This window comes from Poecile atricapillus, chromosome 3 (genome assembly GCF_030490865.1).
Source record: "Poecile atricapillus isolate bPoeAtr1 chromosome 3, bPoeAtr1.hap1, whole genome shotgun sequence".
Taxonomy (NCBI): domain Eukaryota; kingdom Metazoa; phylum Chordata; class Aves; order Passeriformes; family Paridae; genus Poecile; species Poecile atricapillus.
Window position 1 is genome coordinate 95,030,004 of NC_081251.1, and position 25,604 is coordinate 95,055,607.

The following is a 25,604-nucleotide window of genomic DNA, read 5'->3' on the forward strand; positions in this document are numbered from 1 at the left end:
TTCAGAGCACTTCAGCCAAGTGTCCAGGCTCCCTCCATCTCAGTGCAGCCAGGAGAGAGTAATTAATCACGTGGGATCAGTCAAACACTTTGGGTTGTTGGTTTGGGGATGTGGTATTCAGCCCAAAGTTCCTCAGGTATCTGCCTTGTCCACTCAGTCAACTCTCTGGATACTGCACAAGGAACGGCAAGTGGTGGGCTTTAAGCACAAATAGAAAAATATTGCTCGATCTGGGAGAGTTTCAGCAGCTCACAACTCAATCTTCTTATTATGGGAAGGAAGATATAAATGGAAAACAGCCAGTGGTAGAGATATGAACAGGCATTGGAGAGTCTCTCCCTTTCAGACTGGGACTTGCGTGTCAAAAAAGGGATTTAATCTCTTTGGATAGGAAGAAAGAGGGAGACAGAAGCTTCAAGAAATCTCTTGATGGCATAAAGAAATATGAGTATGTTTGCACTAGGACACATGTAAGACAGCTATTAGGTGTGTCAATACCAGGTGCTTGACCCTGCTGAATTGTCTGCTTGTGCTATAAAACCACTTGCTATTTTCTTTTGTCCCTTCAATGTATAACAAAGAGACATTTTGTTTGAACCTCCAAATTTACCTCTGAGCAGTTTAGGTAGGGAAAAAACCCAGAGAGTTGTGGCTGTACATGTATGCAAAGACAAGAAAGCAGGAAATGTACCAGCTGCTGGGGAAAAAAAGAGGAGGGTGCTTGCAGTCCAGGAAGGGCTCTCTGTATTTCTTTTCCATGTATTTATTAGTTCACTGCTCTTTGATATCTTTCCCCCAGCCACTGCTTTCACTAGATTTTCTACCATTTTACCAACAAACAATTACCCTTCCCATTCCCACATCTTTGAAGTTATTTTTCCTCGTGCACTCCTGTTTTGGGCTCACAAAAACATTTACTGTACTTTTTATTAGTCTTAGGTCTCCTGAGTTCTCCTGTAAATTTTTATAATCTTCACATTCCAATAGCACAGGCCAAATCTGTTTGACCCGGACCTCAGTTTCTAATAAAATATCTTTTCTCCCAAGGTGCTGGGAAGAGAGTCATATCTGGAGTGGAATCGTGTGAAATTAATTAATTTTTGCATGTCCTCAACCTTAGATCAGGCAGTATTGTCTCATGATGTGTTTCATTCTGCTTCTTCTTGAAGCCGCAAGCTGCCCACTACTCTATCAAGAAAGTGAAATTCAGCCTTAGCATTGGATTTCTGAAATTTGGCCCTTCTTTCACTGTAAAGTTTGTTAACATGACCATTGTGTAACATGCCTCAATTCAGAACCTGTTTTAGATTTGTTGCAAACCCTCCTCATGGGTTTAAATAGTGCAGGGGACGACTGTTTATCCTCTTGCCTCCTTCTCCTGGTCTCTGCCTGGACAGTGGGTAGGTGGTTCTGTGATGGGCTACTGGGGATGGGTGCCAAGGGTGCTGTGGTTCCCTCTGTGCCCAGATTTCCTTCCCCTGTGGGGACAGGGAAGGCTGGTGTGCTCCCTGAAGAAAAACTGCATGCCCAGGTTAGAGAGGGGAATTGTCACTGGTTTCATCAGGCTGGATTGTATTTTGGTGCTGAAGGCTTGGCATGTCTGTCCCTCCTCCTGGCTTGGCTTTGTCAATGACATGGTAAGGGCTGATGTGGGTAGCTCACAGACCCTTCCATAAAACACTTGTGGCACCCCTGAGGTGAGGCTCTTGCTGAGTTAACCCTCGGGTATCAGAAAAGTGCTCTGTCTTGATATATATGACTTTTTGCTAGCATTTCTCAACTTACTGAAAATAATTCTTGGCCTTCATAAACCAAGATTAATACTATTATTTATTCCCCCAGCTAAATGGTTCTATTTTATGGAATACAAACACATGAGCCAAAGGAGAATTGAGCAGGTAGAAACAGTGTTACTCTGGCTCTATTAGAAAATTTAGGACAGTGCACTAGGGGAAGATAGGAATATTTACCTTAGATTTTCACACATTTAGGAATACATCTTCACGATGGAAAATATTTTGGAAAGTCCTGTGATCATGTGTCAGGAAAGTGAATTCATCCATTCTATTTCACACAGCACGACTTTTTATGTCAAGCCAGTTTTTCTGAGTTCCTGATGACTTTCACTGTTAAATGATTTCTGTACCATCTCAAGGTTTTCTTTCTGCTAGAGCATTTTCAGGGACTTCAGTGATCAGCAAAATCACCCATTTAACTTAACTTTTTCACATAAACGAATATGTTTCTGGCCCACAAAAAAAAAAAAAAAAGAAAAAGGGGAAAAAAAAAAAAGTGTGTTCATGCAAGACCTTTCCAGGTAGCTTTCAAGTCCTTTGTTTACTGCTTGGTCTTGAGTTGTCAATGTTACTGTTCATTTGCATTTCACATCTCTGAGTAAGACAATGTCCTCAGGGTTCTGACTCTTTATTGGATGCCAGAGCTAAAAACTGAGCCATACCTTCATGTTCTATTGTATTTGATGGGGGATTCTCAGCAGTGCTGTGTCTCTTCCTGTTTGGAGGATATCTCCTTTCCTGACAAAGTTTGATACCTGCTGGTGATCAAGGTGTATCACAGAGTTAACCCTGTTCCTGCCAAGCAGAATGCTGTTGTCCTATTCCACCAACGTGTTTAATGGAAAGTGAGGGAGAGTTGTAGCTGATGGATTCTAAAAGTCTGTTCAGGAGTTCCTCTCACAGGAAAGATTTTATTAGGCACTGATCTATAGCAGTTTGGAGAGGAAACTTTGCTGTGCTGATGCAAAGACTCCCTGCTGTTGCTTAGATGAGCAGTTTTGTTGAAATAGTTTGTGCCACTTCATACCTGAGGGTGGACAAGAGCTATTGCACTGTGGGATGTAATAACAGAATACACTCTAAAGGTTTGCTGAGGGATTGTTAAAATCAACATAATTTTTGTTGCAGGCTTATGTGCCTGAAACACCTCTGTTAGAATTCTAGCTTACTGAGACTAGGGAAGCATGTGAAGAACCAGAGAAATCACTGGTGGAGGAAGACAGTGGAAGATTTTTGCAAACTTTGTTGTCTCTGTCTACATTGAGAGATTATAATTCATGGGCTTTTGACTCTCAGGCAATAAAGGACACATTTACAGAAATTTCAAAATAGATTCAGAAATTTAGTAATAGATGTCCTCTTCGTTCCTCTAATAGACATTTCTCCAAGTACTTTGCTGTATATTTCTAAGAATAATTCTTATTTCATAAACCAAGATTCCTAATTAATTGTCTCAGGTATTTAGTTCTGCCAAAAAAAGAATATTACCCAATGGAAAATTAGATAGGCAGAAACAATATTGCTTCATCTTTCTGAGTAATTAAGGTGAATATTTCATTCCACCCAACTTTCATGTGCATGACATCATTTGTTTTGTTATTAGAAGAGACCAGAGAAGAATGTATCTTGTCTTCTGCTTACAGAACCACTGTGATTCCCTCAGTTTGGTTTCTATAATTATTTAATGATAGACAGTTAATTCTCAGTTCCAATGACCTGCAAGCTCACTTGCTCTAGGAAAGCTTCCACTGTGAAAAGCATCTGAAGCAGTGACTGAGTCTGCTGATCCCTTCCTGAATATCTTAAGGAATCCAGTCACTGCTCAAGGGATAAGGCATTTCTCCTCATAATGTTTTAGAATATGATGTTTTTACAGAAAAAGTCTTTGGTTGCCAGACACAGAGAAATTTTCTGTGGAAGTATAAAATGGAAATCAAATTGCAAGGCTAATATGGACCTTGCCCTGCAGCTGTCCTGGCCTGACATCATTTCTGTGCTCTGTGCAGTGGGCATGTGTCCTGTTAGAGCAGGGACAGTACTTCACATGCTGTAGTAAATACATTATTTAGGAAAAAAAGGGGTGGAAAAGAGTCCTTTTAAGGTATCTGTAGGATATTTTCTGTGTCCAGTTTGGTGTTACATCTTGTTTTTCCATAATGGCAGGTACCCCTCAAGACACTCCTTTTGGTTTCTCCAACTACCAGATATTGTAAAATCACAATTTTTTAGATATATTTTGCTGTTTTATAGATTAGCTATTTTGCTGTCTCCTCACTGGACCCTTACCTTATATTTTACTTCTATTTTCAGTCGTCATCGTATATCTATTACCTGAAGCATTCTATTGTATTTCACCCAGATCCTCCCTTATTTTTATTCCTTAAGGACTTCTCAGAAGTACAGACCATAACCAAGCACACTTTGTTCAGGTGTCCCAAGAGACTTAGACATTGTTTAAACATGTTGTGATTAAAAAAAAAAAAAAAAGAAAAGAAATTGAAGAACTTTCGTATTGAGAGTAACCTGACAAAAAAAAAAAAAAAGTCCCTATTCAGAAGTCCCAAAAATCACAAGTCTACCATGTTTCACTTGTTAATTTTTAACATGAAAGGTGCTGTGGCATTTTTGTGTCTCTTGTATCACCTAATTGTGCCACTGGTGATACAGAAAACAGAAATAAAAGTTTTGTTGTATATGGTACTTTTCTGTAAGAAATGTAGCAGTTAGATTTTCCCAACAGCAGCAGTTCCTCACTTGATTGGGGAACTCAGGGTGAACACTGTGGAGAAGCTTGGGATGGCCCTGCACAAGGTTATGCATGTGCTGTGCTTCACCATAAATTAGTAATGTCAGGTGTGTTGCCCTTGAGGAGTGGGTACACATGTAAACAGAGGTAGATTTAAAAACCTGATTCTATTTGCATTTTCCTCTGTTAATTTATAAATGCCCACATTCAGTGTTTTGTTTGTTTGTTTTCCCTGGATTGTCCTATCATTACCAAAATTATGATCATGTTGATTTTAGGTACTTGTAATACAGCTTCAGTTCTAACAAGATTTTGTTTCTATAAGGGCAAGAAAACCATGTTTTTGTAGACTGTTAGAAGTAGTCATGTTGGTAGTGGTATGGGATGTGTGCATATTTTCCAGGATAACAAAGTTTTTAAAACAGTAACATGATTTGCAGGTATTTTTCTGATCTTTGAAAAACAATTAAAATTTAAAAAGTACTGTATATACAATCCACATTAAACATTTTCATTATTAATTTATTGTTTGTAATAAGTTTAACCCTAATCCAATGTTTATTAAAACTGGACAGGATTTATTAAATTGGTTCAAGATTATCAAATACGTGCAGATCTTTACATATATTACATTAATTCTCTTTCTAAATATTTGCAAAATTTATTAAGTCTTTGTAAGTCTTCTAAAAATGTTACATGACACTCAGATTGGCCATATTCATAACGCTGTCAGAATTCACTGATTATAAGAATAACTGAAAACAGCATTTGCAAAATGAAACAGCACAGTATGGTGGTTCCAAAATCATTTTGAGATGTAAAATTTTTAAAAAATATGTTTTTGCAAGGGGAAACTCCTTTGAAGATTTCACCTTGTTTTGCAAGAATGTGTAAAATCTCCTTCACAGATGGGGTGATGGAGCAGCTATGTGTGCACTCCACTTTGTGTCCTCCTCCTAGTGTAACTGGGAACTTTGCCAACTCCAGGGTGCAATTTAGTCAATCCTGAAGCCCCAGTGAGCCTTTCTGGGCAGCACCCATTCCAGTGTTTAGTGAGGACAATGGATTCAGATTCAGGGGATCTAGATTCAGAAGGTTTATGGAAATTTGGATTAGTAATACTTAGGTGTCTTGCACTGAGTGTTCAACTCCAAGACAGTACAAATTGCCAGTATTTTTAAAAAGTCACAGGAATTTAAAAAAATCTTAACATTACTCTTCCTGTGTCTGTTGCTTCTCTGCAAGATAAGAAAGGGACACAATCCTGCAAGTCGGGGCAGGTGGCATGGAGATGATCAGATCATTGCTATAACATTTTTGGAGAGTGTGTTGATTACAATCAAGAACATACCTCTTAGATAAAACAGTTGGGGATTTTTTTGCCACTACCAAAATATTTTCAGTGTAGCAAATATTTTATTTCAAACTTGAAAGTTTCATTTTATAGAGCAGTTCTTGATGTTTACCAAAGTGTAAATAGGTGTCCCAGGTTTTGATTTTTGGACTTTGATGACACAAAGCTGTGGTCTAGAACTGATGGTGGCTTTGACCTGTGCCCAAGATCGAGCCCAGGCTGGCCTCATGGAGCTGCAGCAGTTGTCACTCAGTCCTTCACAGACTTTGGTGGGCACAGCCACGTGCTGCTTGGGGTGCTTGTGAAAACACCAGAGGTGATGTTAATTATCCAGCTGAATTTTGCAACCCGAATTTCCCCTGGTGGTATAAACAAGAGGAAGAGCACATTAGGAATCCTGAGAACCAGGATAGAAAGTAAATTCTAGAAAGTAAAGTAAATTCTAGAAAGAAAGTAAATTCTGGCTCAATAGATGAATAGTTGTTGGGAATATAACATTTCACCTTCATTTTCTCAACAGAACATCAGAAATATTATCCAAGAGACTGGCAGAATTCAAAGACAGTTTTTCTTTTTGTAATATTCCTTTTAGACATCTCCACCTAAATACACAATGCATTTGTCTCAGGTACATAGGGAAATGTGTTATGAGCAAGATCTGATACAAACCAAAACAGGACTATGGAATTTCATTGGAGCCATGGAAATTAACGCGAGCTATGGTCTCAGTATTAATGCTGAATTTTAAGTCTCTTTTCAGTTGTATTTAACCTTTCATTACAGAAGGCATTGTATACATCTTTTTCTGAGCTATTCATTTAAACAGCCTTCCACGGAGTATGTGAGCATTTTGCTTCGGGCAAAGAAAACACACACTTCACATTTCTGTTCTGAACTTTATCTTAAATGAATCCTTTTGTAGTTACGAAATATGTAATTAAAGCTGTAATCCAGTGGAGCATTGAAATGTATGCTTAAGAACCTGTACAATCTTATGGACTTTCTGGGTCTATTTGCTAGGATTATATCACTCCTGACTTAGCCTACATTTTGTTTCCAGGCAGCTGGTACCATGGCATGAAGGTTTTCTAGCAAGGAAATATTTTATCCATAAATAAAATAAAAATATGTTATTTATCCAGCTGTGAGAAATTCTCATGTTTAATTTGAGGCTAAGGAGCATTCCTATCAGCCAAACTGGTAACAAAGAGGCTAAACTGGGTAACAGGATGTTCCTGAGGTTTTCTGCATTGGTCATACAGTTGGATAATTTGGAATGCATTTCTACCTATAAAGCAACTGACTGAAATTTTCATTAAAGAACTACAGCTCTATTTCAAGAAAGGTGTGGAGCTCCTCAGACATTCAAGGGCAGCTTGAAAGAGTGGTCAGTCCCAGGAGTGATGGCAGAACTGCAGTCAGTCCATAGGAGCCAAAAGCAGCATAGGAGGGAGAGCTTAGGTTCTAGGCAAGGAACCATTTGCAACCTAACTCCTTGTGACAGATTGGCATTTAAGAAAACAAAGAGAAACACCTAAGGAAGTTAAAACTGCTGGAGGCTGCTGGGAGCTTTTCTCCTGGCCAATAACTGGCCATTTCTGAGAATTGACAGTAGTTTTGACCATTGAAAAGTGAGATCAACCTGTGAACACCACCTTAAGATCTAAGCCTGGGAATTTCTTTGTCTCTTTGTTTCCTGGCTGTGAAAGGTAACAGAGCTCCAGCTGGACTCCTGTTCCCCTGCCCAGGCAAAGCTGCCCTGGCAGGGGCTGGGCTGGGCCCAGCGGCTCCCGGCCGGGAGATGGGGCCTGCGGGGCTTGCCCCGGGCTCTGGCCGGGCCAGGCCGGTCCCTGGCTCCGCTGTAGGTTTTGACACTGCTGGGTTTCACCAGAGACTGACGAGTAAGGAGAGGGAAAGCCATTAACCTGCAGTGGGCTGAGACAGTGACTACACTTTCCAGAGCAGCCATGAAGAATCTTCCATTGCAGACAACTCCAGCTGCTGCTCTGGCAGAGATCACCAAACCATCTGCAAACCTGGGCAAGATTTTAACACTTTCACTGTCCAGGATGAGACTTGCAGATTAATCCTTTCTTCAAGAGAAGGAGAAAAAGAGAGAGAGAGTGATCAACATGTAAAGAGACAACATACACTATCAAAGACAGTGAAGAAAAGGAATTAAGCTTCAGATGGGGAGAGAAATAAGGAGATGCTTTACTAAACTGAAGTATTCTTTTGCTAAAACTATATAGATGGACAATATTGTTCTGAAAAACTCCTTTAATTAATGAAAGAGTATTTTGGGGGGAATAGAGTATTTCAAAGTGTAGATTTAAGCAAATGGTGAAGTAGTTTTGATCTTATGTGATGCTGGAACAGAAATGGAGAAGTGAGAGTTGTTGAAAATTTGTGGCCTTAAGAAGCAAAGAGAAAACTTCTGTTTTCAGAGATGCTCACAGAGGCAGATGAAGAGAACTTTTGGCTTTGAATAACTCATCCTTAAATGACACCCCTTGACTCATGACCCATAACACACCTCAGAGTGATGTAAAATGGGAGGAGAGAACTGATGACAGTTTTCTGGGCAGCTGGCATCAGAGAAATAGAAAACCATAGGAAAATGATTTTCTTGTGGAAAACTCCATTGATTAGCAGAAGAGGACTTCTTTTTCTCTACAAAGACTGATGAAGAGACTATAACAAAGTTGGGACTGTTTTAACCACCAAGGTTTTTTTGTCTCTATGTTATCATGTGAAAGAGAAAATGGTTGAGTAGCGAGGAAAAAGGAGTTCTTGAAGTTTTATTCTGGTTTCTTGTTCTTGTAGTTTTGTTAATAAGCTTTCTTTGTTCCTTTTAAGTTTTAAGCCTGTTTTGCTCTTGTTCTAATCCATGTCTCACAGCAAAAATTAAGTAAGTTTTCTAGTGATTTTTTAGCTAATACTTTAAAGCCGCGACACTCCTGAGACATTCCTGATAGGAATTGCAGGCAAGGTGATTTGTCTGGAGCCATGACCTATGGTAACAAATTCAGCACCACAGGTGGGTATCTCTGTAAACGAGGAATTTGGAGTCTTTCTACAGACAGAGAACCTTGTTCTCTTAGAGAGGTGGAGAGGAAGAATCTCTCTCTGAAAAAAGTCCAATGACTATGCTCTTGTACATGAAAAGGAAGGATGGGTTCTAGTTTATTCATGCAGGAGCATTTGGTATCACATTTTTTTACAACCCATGAGTATGTACAAAACAGCAAATTGTGAGATTTTCAGAGGACAAAACCCCAACATTTTTCGTCTCACTTGCTGGACTAAAGATGTTAGTCAGTTGAGAACTGAAGATACACAGTCAGATGTTGTAGTGCAGAAGGTCACTCCTGTGGGAGTGAGAAAAAATCAGTGAGACTGATTTATAGTAGCTAATTATTGCCTTGTATCCAGAAACTCTTCAGAAAGAAAGGATGAGAGCCTTTTTCTCTCCTAGCTGAGGAGCACAACTACAAGATGAAGATCAGATATTTCTGGAGCCATGATTCTTCCATTCCTGACTGCACAGCAGTTTGAAAATCTTCTGTATCTTCATGGTTTGTGCACTCTCATGGGATTTGAGTTCAAAAGCCTCAGGCCAAAGTGAGCCCCAATATTTTGACTTCACAATTAGATAAGTGCTGTAAATGCCAGACTATTTGGCAAGAAGTAGGCACCATTGCTAGTGTGAATGAGCAGTGAGTGTTGGGAATGCACCTAACTTCTCCAGGGACTTACATCCTGAGTTTTGTCTTTTGTAAATCCCAAACAGCTTTAAGCATACATGCCCAGGTGGCCAGCTCAAGAAAAGATAGATATCCTCTGGGACATCCTCTGTTGTACAAATATAGCCATAGTTCTGTGCGTAAATTCCTGAACACTTTGTTGAATGCTGACCTAAAATAGTTCATTGTAATATCAGAGGAAGCCATTTAATTTCATCCAGTCACTTCTTCATGGAGCCATACAAATTGCTATTTGGCTAGAGTATATCAGCCAGAAAGACATCTTGTTTTCATTTGAAAGATCTAAAAGATGAGCCCACCATTTCATCCCTTTATTGACGCTCGTGTTAAATTATGCACCCAATTCCTCAGATGAATTTGCCTAGCTTTCATTTGCAGATGATAGGAGAACGGTCTCACGGAGTAGCTGCAGTGGCTTTGTACCAGTTGTGTGTGAATAGTTTTTCAACCCAAGTATTTCTTAAAAGCTGCAAATCTCTTTTCTTTGGCTCCTCTGGAGGTCTGTAGCTTTACACATAAAACTTGTTTACTAGAGCATTCATTTGAGCTGAATATCACATCAGCAGTACATGTGAGTTAAACAGCTACTGGTGGAGTGAGAAGTTATTGTTTATTAATTGTTCTTCTTTGTTTGTTAACATTTTATCTCCTTTAACACCTTATAGAGATACATTTTTGGTGGCACAGCTTGCCCCAGTTTGGATAGATCAACCTGGTGTATGTGAAAGCTTCATTTACTGTCCTTGACATAACTAACATTGCGTTAACAGGAACACTTCTAGCTAGACTATTATTTATTCAGAATCTTAATAGATAGGCTTTGTGCTTAGAAATTTTTAACGCTGCTTATCCTATATATTAAGTCAAAGTGTAGATTTCCGTTGAAAATTCTCCATAGTTTTTTTTAATTCTTTTTTTTACAAAAGAGGTGTTTTCATTCACCTTTTGTGACTGACAATCTATTGAGCAGCACTTGTTGTGTTTGAATGTCACATTATATGTATTTTAGCTTGTAAAGAAATGTCACTTTCCCTCTATTGCTAATACCCTTTAAGACACTTAAAACCAAGATGTTTTGACTGAAACTGTTTGTCTAGCAAAATATATTTAAAATAACATCATGAATTTGTTGAAGATCATATTGTAGTGAGGTTCTTCTTTCCCATACATTCAGTGTGATGATTTCCTCTAAGTTAATAAATATCTGAGAACTGAGCTGTGCAAGGAATGTAGATTGGGAAGGTGTTTGCCTTTCCAGATTTTCTATGGACACGTGTATGTATACCTATACACGATAGCCATTCCCTTCTGGCAAGCCATTCCAGAGCTGGAGATTGCCTCCAAGCTGTGGAGTTTAGCTCAGTGGGTTAGAGCACAATGCTAATAATGCTGTGGTTGCACAGACAGAGTGGTGAAACAAGCAAACAGGACACCTGTGAATCCTTTTATTGTTTGCAGATAGGATGGGTCCATGGCCCAAAGTCAGAGTATGTTTTCTAGGGTTAGACTTCTCACTACTGCAGATTTTCTCTCAGCTTCTGCTATTCATCACATGAAGATGAATTTTAATATCCTGTTTCTTTAGTGCTTCAGAAAACTACTGAAATAGGCCTCTTTCTCTGTGGCTATTAGAATTAATAGTACAGCTTCCTCCATTTTCCCCTGTGCCCCTCGGCCTAGGAATATAGAGAAGTTCTGATAGTGAGAGGAGTGTCTGGGATTGGCCTGGTTCCCCATGACACTCAACAACCAAAATCACAAACAGGGCTAGCAAGGCAAGACCTGTTCTCTGGGGTCCAGGACAGCTGCATTTATGTGCACTCCTGCCTCATCCTTTCCTATTCAGGAACTTGTGTCTTCCTGTAAGGAATGGGTAGTGTAGAGTGAGTCATCTGGCACTCGGCCACCTGGCATTGCTCCTTTTTTTTGAGGAAAATCCCCCGGCTTTTGTTGGGCACTCCTGAGACCTAGCACAAAGGGGCCAGAATCTGGCCCAGGAGCCATAACACATGCAGCTCACTGAAACTGCTTAACTCTGTCCCACAGCTACAACACACCATTGTCTGCCCATCATATCTTGTGGAAGCTCATGGTGATTTTTTCCATGCATCTTATCCAACTGTATGTTGTTATCAAGTGCAGCTTCTGTTTGTTAGTTCCTTAGATAAAGGCCTCCCTAAGTCTGATCCACACTCTGCTGTTGTGCCTCTTCCTATATCACTGTATGTGGTGCATTTCTTCTTTTATGTCTCTTCCAAAGGTATCTCAGAGCATCCATCCGTCATCTGGTGATAGGACTTGCCCATTGTGATTATTCTCTTTTCCAGAAATAAAAATGTATGGCATACATAGTATTTAGCAACATTGTACAGAACTCTGCTCTGTATCATAAAGAGATTAGGGCCTCTTAATGTAGTACAGTTTCCAGCTGCAGCCATAGACTACTTTTATTAACTGAAAGGTATGTATAGATGTGTCCTGTTTTCCTGTGTTTTGTTTCTGGACTCTACTCTTTTCAAACCTATCCATGCCAGGTTTGCTGGGACACACATGTGTGTGTTTGCAAATACCTTGCAATAGCTGACAGAGCTTTTCAGGATGCTCTGATCACATCCTCAGACATACTAAACACATGAGAGACCCCAAAACAAACAAGTGAGTAGGTTTTAACACACAGGGCAGAATTTGTTGTGGGTTTTAATGGTATTTGTGGTATATTTGTCAGCTATAGACACAGCAATATCAGTAAAGACTTTTTACCACTTTAACTTTTAGGATTTATCGCATAATACCTTTCATGCTTTGTTTCCCATCTTTTTAAAATTCTAATGCTGTGAAACTGAAGTACATAGAGGTATGGTCTTATTGGGTTTGCGCTGGAAGAGTTCAGTTGTTTGAAGCTTTTTGTGAGTTCATAAGAGGTGTAAGTTGGGTTATCTAGGAATGAAGTCACATGCCCTGAACAATCTCCATATGGAATGAAAGGCAGCAGCATTTGTTTAGCAACATGGGTTGACACGAGCACACAAGCCTGGTGTGAGTTCCCTGCCCTGGTTTTTCAGTCAATAACAAGGTAAAAATCAAGGGAGCACTGGTAAGGAAAATAACAGGCTGTTTTTGGAAATATTGTCTCTGGAAAGCCACTGTCTTAAGAACATTAGAAAAAAAAATACAAATGCAAAAAGGATGATAAATATAGTAATTTTAGACATGGAAAATTAATTTAAATTTTTTTAAAATTTTGGTACTATTGTTATAAGTACAAAGCAAACAAATTTTCAGTAGGAGTGACAGACATTTTCCCTAAATGTTGACACAAGTTTTCTTGTCTATCATATTTATATATCCATAACATAGGTCCTGGAGACAGTGACTTGGATCTCTCCATATTCCTGTCTGTACCTGATACCTGTAAAGAATGAAGGATCTGAAAACAGAAGCTACTGCAATTTATTTCTTTTGAGGCTTTTCTTGGTTAGGGTCTGAGCTGATGTGGTGCTTGAAAGCCTTTAACTTAGGGATCATTCAGCAGCAACTGCCAGGGCTTGGTACATAAAAGAAGCCAGTACTCGTATCTGTAATCTTCTTGAGTAAGCTGTAGGTTCTGTACAGACTGGGATCAAGCAGGCCCCACAGCATTGAATAAAGTGTGAGACTGAATCAGAGAGCTGAACCTAAATGCATGTGTGGAAACTGTCCACACCTCAATACTTGTCAGTGAATTAACTGTACTTCAAATCTGGGATAAGAGATCAGAAACAGCATGAAGAACAAAAGCTAGACTGAATTATCTGATGCTTGGGAGTTAAAAAAGTCAGATGGAAATCTGCAGCTGCATCTTCAGGCTTCTCAGCTGGTGGATTTTGCATGAAGAAAGTATTTGCAGAAGCATTTTAAGAAAAAAATAGAGGTATACTTTTAGTGGGGTTGCCTCAGCTTCTCCTCAAATTTTCATTTTAGGAAATAGGCCCAAATGGTAATTTCTGAGCAGTTCAAACTCAGGAGCAGTGCAGAAAGGAGGTGCAGTGGGTGACACTTCAAATCTCACAGTGTTTTTGTGGTTCCTTTGTGGCCCATGATCTGCCAGGTGACTGAAGGAAGACTGCTTCTCTCTCCACCTGCTTTGTCCCTGATTTGGCCCTCTGGGTTCCTGCTGTCTCTGGGCTTTATAAACTCTGTAAGCACTAAAGTTTACACTGGGAAGCATCAGGACAAGGTTAGGGTCCAGCAAAAGTATAATTAAACTAAGCACAAGTAGGGTGAGGTCACGAGCATTAAGGCTTTTGGAAGTTTTGATGGTGTGTCCTTTGTTCTGTCTGTCTGTCTGTCTGTGTAGGCACACAAACACATGATAGATTAATTGAGTTAAATATATCCCAAAGTTGTTTGAAACAATGCCTATTTAATTTTTTCAAGAGGCTGCACAGAAGTATAGCATTGTACCACAAATAAAAGTGTTGCCACAATGCCTGTAAATCAGAGCTTTAAACTATGTTTCAATTATCCTTCTATTATCCAGCTGGTGTTTAAACATGTTTATTATTCAAATCAGTAGAGAATGTGCTGCTGTTGTGTAAACAACTGTCAATTGCTGAAACAATGATTACAAGGCACCATCTCTTTCAGGTGTACTTAGAGGTACTTATACCTCAACCACTTGTATTTAAATAACATGCAAACACAATGCTTGAGTGACTACTTTCACTCCTGTTTCCAATACCTCGTGCCAATTCTATTACATTAAGAGGGAAATCTATTACATTTTTCATTTATACACATCTGTACTCTGTTTTTAACCATTGTATCATTAAGGCTTGAGTTAATATAATAGATATGCCAAGAGATGCAGTACATATTGAGAAATTCTGTTCAAAATAAAAGCCAATTTCTCTGTATTATTTTAGGGCATTTGAAAGCTTTTATGAAAACAATAATAAGAAAATTATTTTCTGAAGAGGAAGCCTGAGAAATAAAAGATTTAGTTGTGGAACTCTGGTATCCTCCAACATCTATTTGTTTTGATGTAAACTGAGTGCATTACAAGTTGGTTAATTTTTGGTTTTTTTTCAGATAAGCTTCAGGTAAATATAATATTGATGGCACTGAACTGTCTTTTCTTGCATGTGACAGCATTCACTACCTTTACATGCACTTAGGGCAGGGCAAAGGTAGTTTAACAAGCAGTGTTTGCCAAGTGAGCTTTTGAGGCTACTCTCTACTGATTTGTCACAAACTGGAAGGGAGAATGTTTTAAAAAGCTGCATTTGATAAAATGCTGATAGAACCCTCAAAAACAGTAACTGAAGGAAAATTTTAATGCTAATCTCAATGAAGAGAAGAGAGTCTTTGTCTGTCTTCTACCTTCTAAGAGGATGAAACCTGGAAAACAAGAGCAGATACTAAAAAAAGTGAAAGAAGTGAACCTTCTGGCTAGTGACATAGCCATTGCTTCAGACACCCCTCCCCCCTTTTCCTGTCTTTTAAGTTAGATGCTTAAATACAAAGCTAATGGAAGAAATAAACAGTACAATACTACCACAAGGATAAGCTGTTGTAGTATGCTGATAAAATATGACATTCTTTTTCAGAACTTAATAGAGATGCTTTGACTGTTGTTCTGCAGTCAACAAGGCTGGTCTAATTGGTGGCCATGGCAACAAAATCAGGTCATACAGAGGTTCATACCGAGATCAAGCATATGTAGATCTTCTTGTTCAAATATACATAAAGATAAGAACCTTTAGTGAGAGTCCACAGTGAAAGGGTGAAGATGGATGCTCCCACGCACATCTAATATTACTTAGAAATATTTACCTGTTTGTAACATAATGATGTTTTGCAGAACAGAACTAGAAAAATCCTTCATAGCCATTGGAAAAAAATAATTTTTTTAAAGTCAAAGTAGAGTGTATGCATGCACATTGCTTCGTAGCTGCTTGTAATTTACTCCCTGGAGTTTTTAGTGATCTGACTTATATTTTAGGTGTAATTAAGTAATCAGTGGTGTACACTGTAAAATGAATGTTTAGGCTGCTTTAGGTTGAATTTTCACAGCCTTAGCAGCTGCGCAGTTATGGTTCCTGCCCCCACCTCCCTTAGTACAGCCATCCATTTACAATTATTACTTGAGTTATTTACATGGTTATGATATTTCATAGAAATGAAATAGCAGCTACCTGGTAACAGCAGGCAGCAAATATACAGTAACTCTCGTGGTTGCATCTCTCTTATTTCCCACTAAGTGCACTAAGGTGTGCAAGGCTTGGGTGGCTGGTCCCCAGGTAAGTTAAGCCCTGCTCAGGGAAGCCAGCAGCTACTGGTTGTATTCCTGCACAACAGAGTCTGATGACTTTAACTCCTCCCTCTCACCAAGGACATGTATCAGGTCCTCCATAGCCTTTCAGATTCTCTATCCGTATTTATAAGACAAGGTTGTAATAATTAAAAGTTATAATCTTACGATACTCAGCAGTCTAACAAAAAGTATATAGATAGTCTTGGGCAGGTACATCTGGGACAAAATCCACATCCACACCCAAATCAATACCTAAAAAGACCCTGCTGAAAATGCTCCAGGTCTGGGTTCTGAATCCAGTTGATACATGAATGTGGCAACACATTGTTGGAAAAGGCTCGCCATGCTCTCCACTGTCTCTGAGGGGATGCACAACCAGTACCTACACTCTCAGCTGCATTCATTTTCTCATAACCAAAAATCTGCACTTTGAGAGCCTTTTGCAATAAGATTTTGAATTAATTGAAGTAGGCTTACTAGGGTAGAGGGAGAGGAAAGCATTTTGAGGTAGTTTCCATCTCTTCTGGACAGTTCCCCAGAGGTTTTGCATCAGGGAAATATTTTACTGATTTCCTGTTTCCTTCTGCTCTTTGCAAAAGATACATGTAACCCACAGATGGTGGGTCTGTGTGGCACTGGTGGAGCCTCTCTTGTTCTTTTCTCAGCTTCTTTTGCCTGATATTATCAGCAAAGCTCTGCCACCAGCCCCTACCCCCTCCTTCTCAGCAAAGCTGTTTTCTTAGCTACAAGGATATGCAAAAAATCTGATTTTAGTTATCTGTTCTGCTAAAGGCAAGGATTAAGATTAAGGTTTAAATTTGTTGCTTTTTTTTCTCCCTAGAGCAGCATGCTCTGGTTCAGTCCCTGTTCATTCTCGAGTCTTTCCACAGCTCCTTACGAAATCACATATTTTAGCTCTAGCTAGTGTGTGTAAGTCCTTTTCCTCTCTAAATTACTGAATTTCTGCATGTACCCACTGCAGGGATTAGAAACTCTCCCTTCCCCAAACACACATTTTCAAAATGTGTTTTGAAAACAAATTAAACTCATCTGTGAAGTTCCACATTACCTTAATTTCTTGATACTATTTTCCATCAATTGTTGCTACTCTAGAAGTTACAAGAATAAGCTTTACTCATGAAGCTGAATGATAGGTGCATGTGGTTAAATCTGATCCATGAAGAGGGACTGATCTAAACTCTGAAAAAATAAAGTCCACAGGTGAGGTTTGGAGTGGTGATCCATGTGGATAGGGAAATGTGAAAGGGAGAAGAGATGCTGGCATGGATTTACAGCTTGTGTGCTTGTGAAATTAATGTTAAATTTGTAGGCCCTTAGCTGTGACATGAGCAAAATACAAGGTTTGCATAGACTTGCACTTAAATAAATATGTATAGGACCATGGAAGAGAAGTGTCTTGCCTGGTCAGTCAATTTCCATCTCAGTGGGCGTATAGCTCCTTCTTCCCTTCAGACATACAGATCTAGAAAAATATTGAGGTGAAAAGCCACAGAAATATTCCAGGCTTGACCCAGTGTCTGCTTAAAGCACAGGATGATGACTGGGCCAGGGGCTGGATATACTTTCAGGTACTGCTAATCCCTCATGGGGAGTTAAACAACTCCCTTGTTCAAGTAGTCCTTTTCTGGCACATAAGTGTCAACAGGTGTGAACAAGAGCACGGAGGTGCAAAGTGCCAGTGCCTTGCTGCTGGCACCGAGCGTGGCCTTCATGCACAAGAGATGACAATTGCAGTGTTGTGCAGTCTGCCCATCAAAAAGCATTGTTGCCTGGCACCTATATATCATTCAACTTGTGAGCAGGCACCGTGCCATCAGAACAGATGGTAGGGAGAGAAAGCAGCCAAACTACCACGTACAGGAGATGCATTAAAGTATAGGTGTGGAGAGCGATTTCCAGCCAAGAACGTCAAAACAGCTCTCTTCGTCTTGAATTTACATGCCCAGAGTTAAGGGGATGGGCAAGCATTTAACTGCTCTCCCAGCTGGATACGGTTCCATACACACACAAAAAGCTTCTACTTCAGCTCACTTCAAGTGACATTTTGGCCCAGCTGAATTAGGCGGGGTATTGGAAATGACAGAAGCATTTTAAAGTGATCTCCACCTTTTCTGGCTCTTCTCTGGATGTCCCTCTCTGTGGAATAGGTGAAAAGAAACTCTCATGGCCAATTGTTATTTATGGAAATTTGCAGGGTGCAGTAAAGTACTCTTTGCTTTCTAGTGTAAATGTCTTTACAAAGAAGATCAAAACACTTGGAAGTAATGGCATACTTAAAAAAAAAGAAAAAAAAGAAGAGCACTGCATTGTTGCTAGGCCCTCTCCTACGGATAAGATGCACATTCAGCAAAAAAAAACCACGCAAAACATTTTCAGATAAAGACTGTGGAAGTGTATGGTATCCTTATCTGGCATATATAATGGGAATGTCCTTTCATGATTCTAAAACAAGCATTAGTGATATCCTAACATGGAGGGGGGGAAAGTTGTTTAATATACTCCTTCATGAACCTTTCTACTGACTCTTAAAATGGCACACTGCAACCCTCTGTGTTTGCATCTTTGTGCTTTCCAGGGAAAATTTACTTAGTTTATGAGTAAAAAGACACTGGGTTTGGTTTTTTTTTTTTCAAACCTCAGTTTTTCAAAATTCTACCTAGGAATTTAAAGCCAGCCCTCATCTGCCATCACCATAAAGAACTCAGGCTGAGTTCTGTCCCCATTTTCACTTGTGAACTGTACTGTCTTTGGATTATGACCTTCCTCACACCTGAAGCCTCATTGTTTTCAAGACGAAATTTTACTTCTTTTTTGTTGTTGGCCTGGTTTTCATAGCAGTGTGAAGAAGGGTGTGTTTCTCTGCAAAGCTGCAGGTGCAGTAATACTTTCATTTAAGTCTCTAGAGCTCTAATAAGCACAGATGAAGGCAAAAGGGATTTTTTTTCAAAAGGACCATGTATTCTGTGTCTGCTGTAAGACTGCTTAATATCTTTCAGAATCAGCCTTTAAAGCTGGCACTGACTGGAATTTCCTTAGTTGCCAAATGTGTTTGGAATTGGGGTTTGGATTCATCCCTATCTGTTGAACTAATGAAGTGAATCTTGGTCTAAGGGGAAGAGTAGGAGAGGGGAATAAATAGGCCTAAAGAAGAGTAAGACATTACTGAAGATGAATCCCCGCATTTTAACTAATTAGAGGAAGGTTAAAGGAGTGACAACAAATATTTTTCTTTTAATAAGGTGGAAGTGAAGAGTCCATATCTTGTCATGGGCAAAAACATTGGACTCTCTTATAGGAAGTTTCTTTTTCATGGAATTCTTAAGGGAGAGAATAGTTCCCATTGCTACAGAAAACCTTCCTTAAAGGACACAAGGAACTCCTAATTTCAAAATTCTGAAATGGCGATAGGTGTTTCTATAGTTCACTGATTTCCTCAATATTTGATTTCCTGCTTTTCCTTCTCAACTGTTCTTCCCATAATACCATTACAGAAAGCAAAGGGGTGTGCTAGGTCTTACTCTTATGGGATCTTAATAATTCTATGCTTTTGTGGAGAAACAATTTTAAGTCTTAGTAAAGAGTGTGAACAGTACAATAAAGACTTCCTGGGTCTCAGTTTCCCTTCTGCAGAACACAAGCAAGCATTATCTTTCCTTGCCTAGGGAGACTGTAAATTCTTCAGGACAAAAGAAACCTCACAAAAACCTACAAAAATGTCATTTAAATGGGAGTTAGTGCAGGAGCATGAACCTTCAATGCAAATTGAAGCTGAGATGTTAAGGGACATGATGAGTGAAGGGGTTTCACATTTGTGTGCATAGTCAGAAGTTGCTTAGAAGTTCGCTAAGTGGGACAAAGTGATTCCTAGATGATGTATTTTTGCTAGATAGTCAAGGCTTCTGGTTCTGTAAATTGTTTCATGATTGCTGGAAGAAGGCTGCAAAAGAAATGTAGAGAACTGGTACTATCAGTCTTTTACAATGCATTTATGGCTTTTTTTTCATAGCCTGCCCTATGCTGCCACAAGCAGAACACCTTAATCCATTTGGTGCATTTCTAGTTAAACATCATAAAATCACGGAATGATTTGGGTTGGAAAGGATCTTAAAGACCATCAAGTTCCCACCTTTCCACTAGACCAGGTTGCTCAAGGCCCCATCCAACCTGGCCTTGAACACTTCCAGGGAAGTGCAATTCTCAGGTAGGTCCAGGTTCATCCTATCTAAGAGAAAGAGAAAGTACTTAACTGCATCCATTTAGGGGACAGATACCTGGTTTTCCTCCTTAGTCAATGAAGGACAGTGCTCACCTCAGAGTGCAATTCAGATTTTATTTAGCTTAAATTGCTCCTTAGAGGTTCCTGTCTCTGCCTCTGTGGAGACATTGGCAAGAGGAGGCCCAGGGTGATTTCAGCCCTAGGTGAGTGCTTCAGGTATACATGGCTCTAACCTGCCGTGAGGCATAGGCATTGTATGGTTTAAACAGCCAGCACCTAAGTTCCATACAGCCACTCCACAGTGGAACAGGGGAGAGAATCAGAAGAGTAAGAGTGAGAAAACTTGTGGGTTGAGATTAAAACAATATACAGGTAAAGCAAAAGCTGTGTGCACAAGCAAAGCAAAACAAGAAATTATTTCACCACTTCCCATGGGCAGGCAGGTGTTCAGACATCTCCAGGACAGCAGGGCTCCAAATGCCTCCCTGCTGCCTTCTTTCTTCCCCAGCTTTATATACTAAACATGACACCATATGGTCTGGGTTGTCTCTTGGGTCACTTGGGGTCAGCTGTCCTGGCCCTGTCCCTTCCCAGCTCCTTCTGCACCCCCTGCCCACTTGCTGGTGGTGTGGGATGAGAGGCAGAGAAGTCCTTGGTTCTGTGTAAACATTGCTCAGCAACAACAAAAATATCCCTGTGGCACCAACACTGTTTTCAACACAGATACAAAACACAGGTCAGTATTAGCTACTATGAAGAAAATTAACTCCACCCCTGACAAAAACCAGCACAGTGATCTATCCAGCAGATTTCATTCCAAAACAAGATGGGAGGCAGTTGTCTTCTCTTTAGGTAAATACTGATGTTGCCGTGTGGACTGAAATGAAGCTGTGGGGTTTGTTTCCTGAATGGTGTGAAATGGAAAGGTCTTACTCTAGCTGGGATGAGGGTTGCTGTGCCTTGGTGCTGAGTTTGGGTGGGCATGGGTGTGTCACTTCACTTCTGTGCACCTCTCATGGGTGTGTGGCTTTCACTCCTGTGCTCCTCCTTCATCTACCTGCCTGCATCAGCTGCGTGTAGGAGACTGCATCTGTACAGAGAGGATTGTTTTGGTAGGGAGAAGTGATGTAAAGGCAAAAAGTTTGCTTAAGAAGAGGGTTTTGTTTTTGTTTTTTTCTTTTTAAACACAAAACCTGATAGGCAATTTTTCTGGTTTTTTTGGAGACAATCTTCTGGTTTAGGTAGTTTATAGAATAGAATAAAAAAGTTGCTGACTTTCTTAACCTCTCCTGTTTTTTTGACAAATAGGTTTGAAAGTGGTGTAATTCAGCACCATCATAGTGTCAGTGTACCTGCCAGACTCACTGGAGTCTTTTCTCTAGTTTGTGTTCTGCCATTCCTTCCTGCCCCTGGAGGATGGAGGAAGCATTAGGCACATAGGAGAGTTGTGATGGTCCGGTTTCCTGAGCTTGTGTCTCAGTTAAACCCCTTTCCCTGTGACTCCATTTTGAGATATTAGGAACATCCCAGTTTAGATGCAGCTGTGCTAAATTTGGTTTAAGTGTCTGATGGAGGTCATGGCTTTGCCAACTGAGTTTTGCTGGTTTGGCAATGGTTGGTTGAGTAGGAATCTGACTAGCATTCCCCTTCAGAGGCAAACATGAAGAGACTCATGGCCCTCTTTCGTGCAGTGATTTCAAACACAGTTTTAGGTAGATAGAGGAGATAAGAAGAGAAAGATCTTGAGACAGTATCTGAGCACTTGTGTCTATGTGTGTGTATGCATCACACAGACAACGGTGCAGAGCCAGGACAGTGAGAGCTGAAAAAGACCCACACACTAAATAGCTTTTGTTGAGATTTTAGCCTTCAAATGCAAATAGGAGGGAGGTATAGTGGGAAGGAAAAAAAATGTGATTGAGCAGTAAACGTGAGTGATGGTTGCAGGATAAATAATATTATTAACTTACATTTTATTACTGTGGCTGCTGTGATAGCAAAGGGCACTTTTTACAGACACACAAGTAATAATAGCCCAGAGAAAAGCACATGGTCCATCAAACCCTTCCCTCTGGCAGCAGAAAATACAAATCATCAGGTATGGTAGCTGACCATCTTATGCACAATTATCTCTCTTATGACTGCATGGCTACATTCGCTCCCTGCTCCAAACATATTCAGCTCCCTCTTGAACCGATATTCACCATTTACATCTATTACTGACTTCAACAAAGACCATTTTATTCTGTGCAATGACAGTCCTTTGCAGAAGGATATTCTGCCTGAATTTCTTATACTGCTTTTTGAAGTCCCTTGTCAATGTCAGTTCTTTGTAACCTCTTGTTTTGAATGATAAGTTTTCAGAAATCTTATTTGGCAGTAATCAGTTCTTCTCCTTACAGGATCTTTTATGTTTTGAAAGAGCTTTGCTTCTGATTCTTCTCCTTTCAAAGCCAGTGTACATTGACAGTCTTCATGTACAGTTTGTCTACAAAACCACAAATTAGAAAAAGCTTTAAAAATGAGGGATAAAATAAATCATTGCTGACTGACTGAATGGTATTCTTCTCATTTAACATGGATATTATTGAAAGGAAAATGTGCATTTAATATAAAAAGGTGTTCTAATCACTCTATCCAATTACAGGAAAGCATGAATGATGATAATGTTTTTCAAGCTTCCAGATAAAATGAGAAACATTAACTTAAATGGGATGTTGGTATTCTGCTGCAAATACCTTAGAGTTTCTTTCTTCTGTAGCCCTTCATTCTGCTTTTATTTCCCAGGGGGAATGTTGCACCTCCTGAAACCCGAGTGGTAACTTGATGTTCTGCCTCAGCTCATGGAGGTTTTTTGCTGGCCTAATACCTATAAGAAGTATTAAAGTTGTCTGAGAATAAATAATTCTAAAGAGCACACTGGAAATGTGTACACACCCCTTCTAATTGACTGATGCTGGTGTCTCTGTTTCAGTGGTAGGATTATGATGAAAAATGCTTTGTAGGCTACTCTTGATTGTCTTCTGATGTGTTCAGCCCCAAATTCACTGACACTGTTGTCTCTGTTTCTGGTTCACAGCAGTATTCTGATGACAAATGCTTTGCAGGCTACTCTGATTGTCTTCTGGTGTTTGCACCAGATAAACATTACTACTACTAGTACAAATATTTTGTACCATCAATACCTGGTACTGATACTAGGCACTAGTAATACTAAATTCTAGATACTACTGCTACTCTAAAACTAGTCAATGAGGTTGCTAAATATACTATGGAGTATACAGTATATTTCTGCTATTAAAGTTAAAAGAAATTATTTAGATAAAGACACTTCAGACTATAGACTCTTCAATGTGGATAATATTTACCCTTTTCTATGGGTAAATCTTGGCTGATCCCATAAATCCACACAGGTGATTCAAGAGAGATATTACAGTAAGTCTCATCCATTATTTTTACTTTGATTCCATTATGTTGTAGTCTTTGATTTTCTATTAGACTCCATGACTTCAAATTTCATAGTCAGAACATGGCCTGAACACTGTAGTGTTATAGTCACAGTATAGGCAGAACCTAAGACTTTGTATTTATTTAAAAATTCTTATCGACCCATCTCTCTCCTAACTTAATTAAAACCAAACTCTTGCCTGCACTTCTTTGCAAAACTAAATTATTTGTTTTAATAGCTTTCATTTACTTGTTTAGTGAAAGACCCTTGTCATTACCAATAAGAAATCAATTAATGCGAATTTTAAGTTCAAGGTGAGCTAATTCAACTTATTTGGGTTTGCTAAGGAGCAAGATTGCATACACAAGGGAGTAAACTCTTGTAAATCAGCAGCTGTGTGGTAACTAGGCTGTCTATTCTCTTACCCTGCCATAAATGCAAGGTGGTTTACTCTGAAGTGAAAGATGAGGAAGTTCCCTCCCTGTTACCATGAGAATATACACTGGTAATTACCACAGAGCAGCTGATATGTGGCACCTGCTTCCCTGTGTACCCTGCATCTTATGATATATGTGAGGTAATTTGAGGGAGTTTATCCCTAATAGGTGACTCCTGGATTGTCACTCCTTACAGCATGAGAAAATGTAGTATTAGATTTGAGGAAATAGAGCCTCTTCTTTGGCAATTTTTTATTTACAAGGGTTGGTAGGTGACTCAAATCAAGGTACTGTATCATTCCTTCCCTCTTGCTGGGGGTCTGAATTGCAGGTGGCACTAGTTCCCATGAGAAATTCTGGATGAAAAATCTCTGTGCTGAAATCTTTGTGCCTTTGGAACTTAAGGTTATTTTTATGAAGGCACTATTCTTGTCCAGGACCTTGCTAATAATGACTCACAGAGCTTTAGAAAATAATAAAGAATCAAATATCAAGACAATATTTGCCACACAGGTTTTCAATGACAGATCCCAGCTACAAGAAAGAAAATAATCTCTTTTATCAGAACTCAGTTTTTCAGTGGTTTTTATGTGTTAACTTTCACTCTAATATGTTAAGTGAAATGTTTTGTTTTCCAGCTACTGCCTTTATTTTAACAAATGGATCTTTTAAAATACTGTGTAAATAACTGAAATCTCTTAAAGAGACTATCAGAATTCTTCCTTTTCAAGTTTCATATAGCCTTTTCAAACATAAGATTTAAAATTTATGTGTGGCTGAAGACTTTTTCAATGAATGGAAATCTATCAAGAAATTGGTAAATTATCTTTTTCCTTTTTTTTTTTACATTTTACCCTCTTTATGCAGGCTCCTTTATTGCTTCTTGCATAGACTCTTCACTTGCATTCTGCCTCTCAATGCCATAAAAAGTTTTTGTGTGCCTACTCAGAGTAGATTTTCTTCCAGTGGCAGTGAAGAGAACCCCCTAAGTCTCTTACCTCTTTTAGACATTGTAAATCTTTGTAATGTACTTAGATTCTCAGGATGAGAAAAAATATCAAAGGCCAAGGCATTATTTAGTTCAAGTTCTGTTGACTATTTTATGTTTTTGTCCTTCAAAGAAGTTCAGGGCTCAGTAAGTGCATTATAAAGAAAGATAAAAGAATTTTGTGGTGTGGAGCCTAAGGAAAGAAGTGTATCTTTTATTACTTATGAAATTAAACTAAAATTATTGTCTCTAGAAATGCAGATAAACACATTAAATCCCTAATAGGCTGTTTTTCATGGAAAAATATATTGCAGTATGAGAGGTTCTCTCTTTGAAGTCATCTGATAAAGGATTTTAATTGAGATCATTTCAATATGCAAATATGGTCTGGCCATTACCCATCATTAATGCTTAGGCTTAGTGTAAATATTCCAGTCTAAAGGCAGGCTTTCTTCATGCATCCCACCTACACAGAGAGAGCTTATCATAGCCAATTATCTTACCCAAATAAAAAATGAAAATGGGAAAGTTAAATA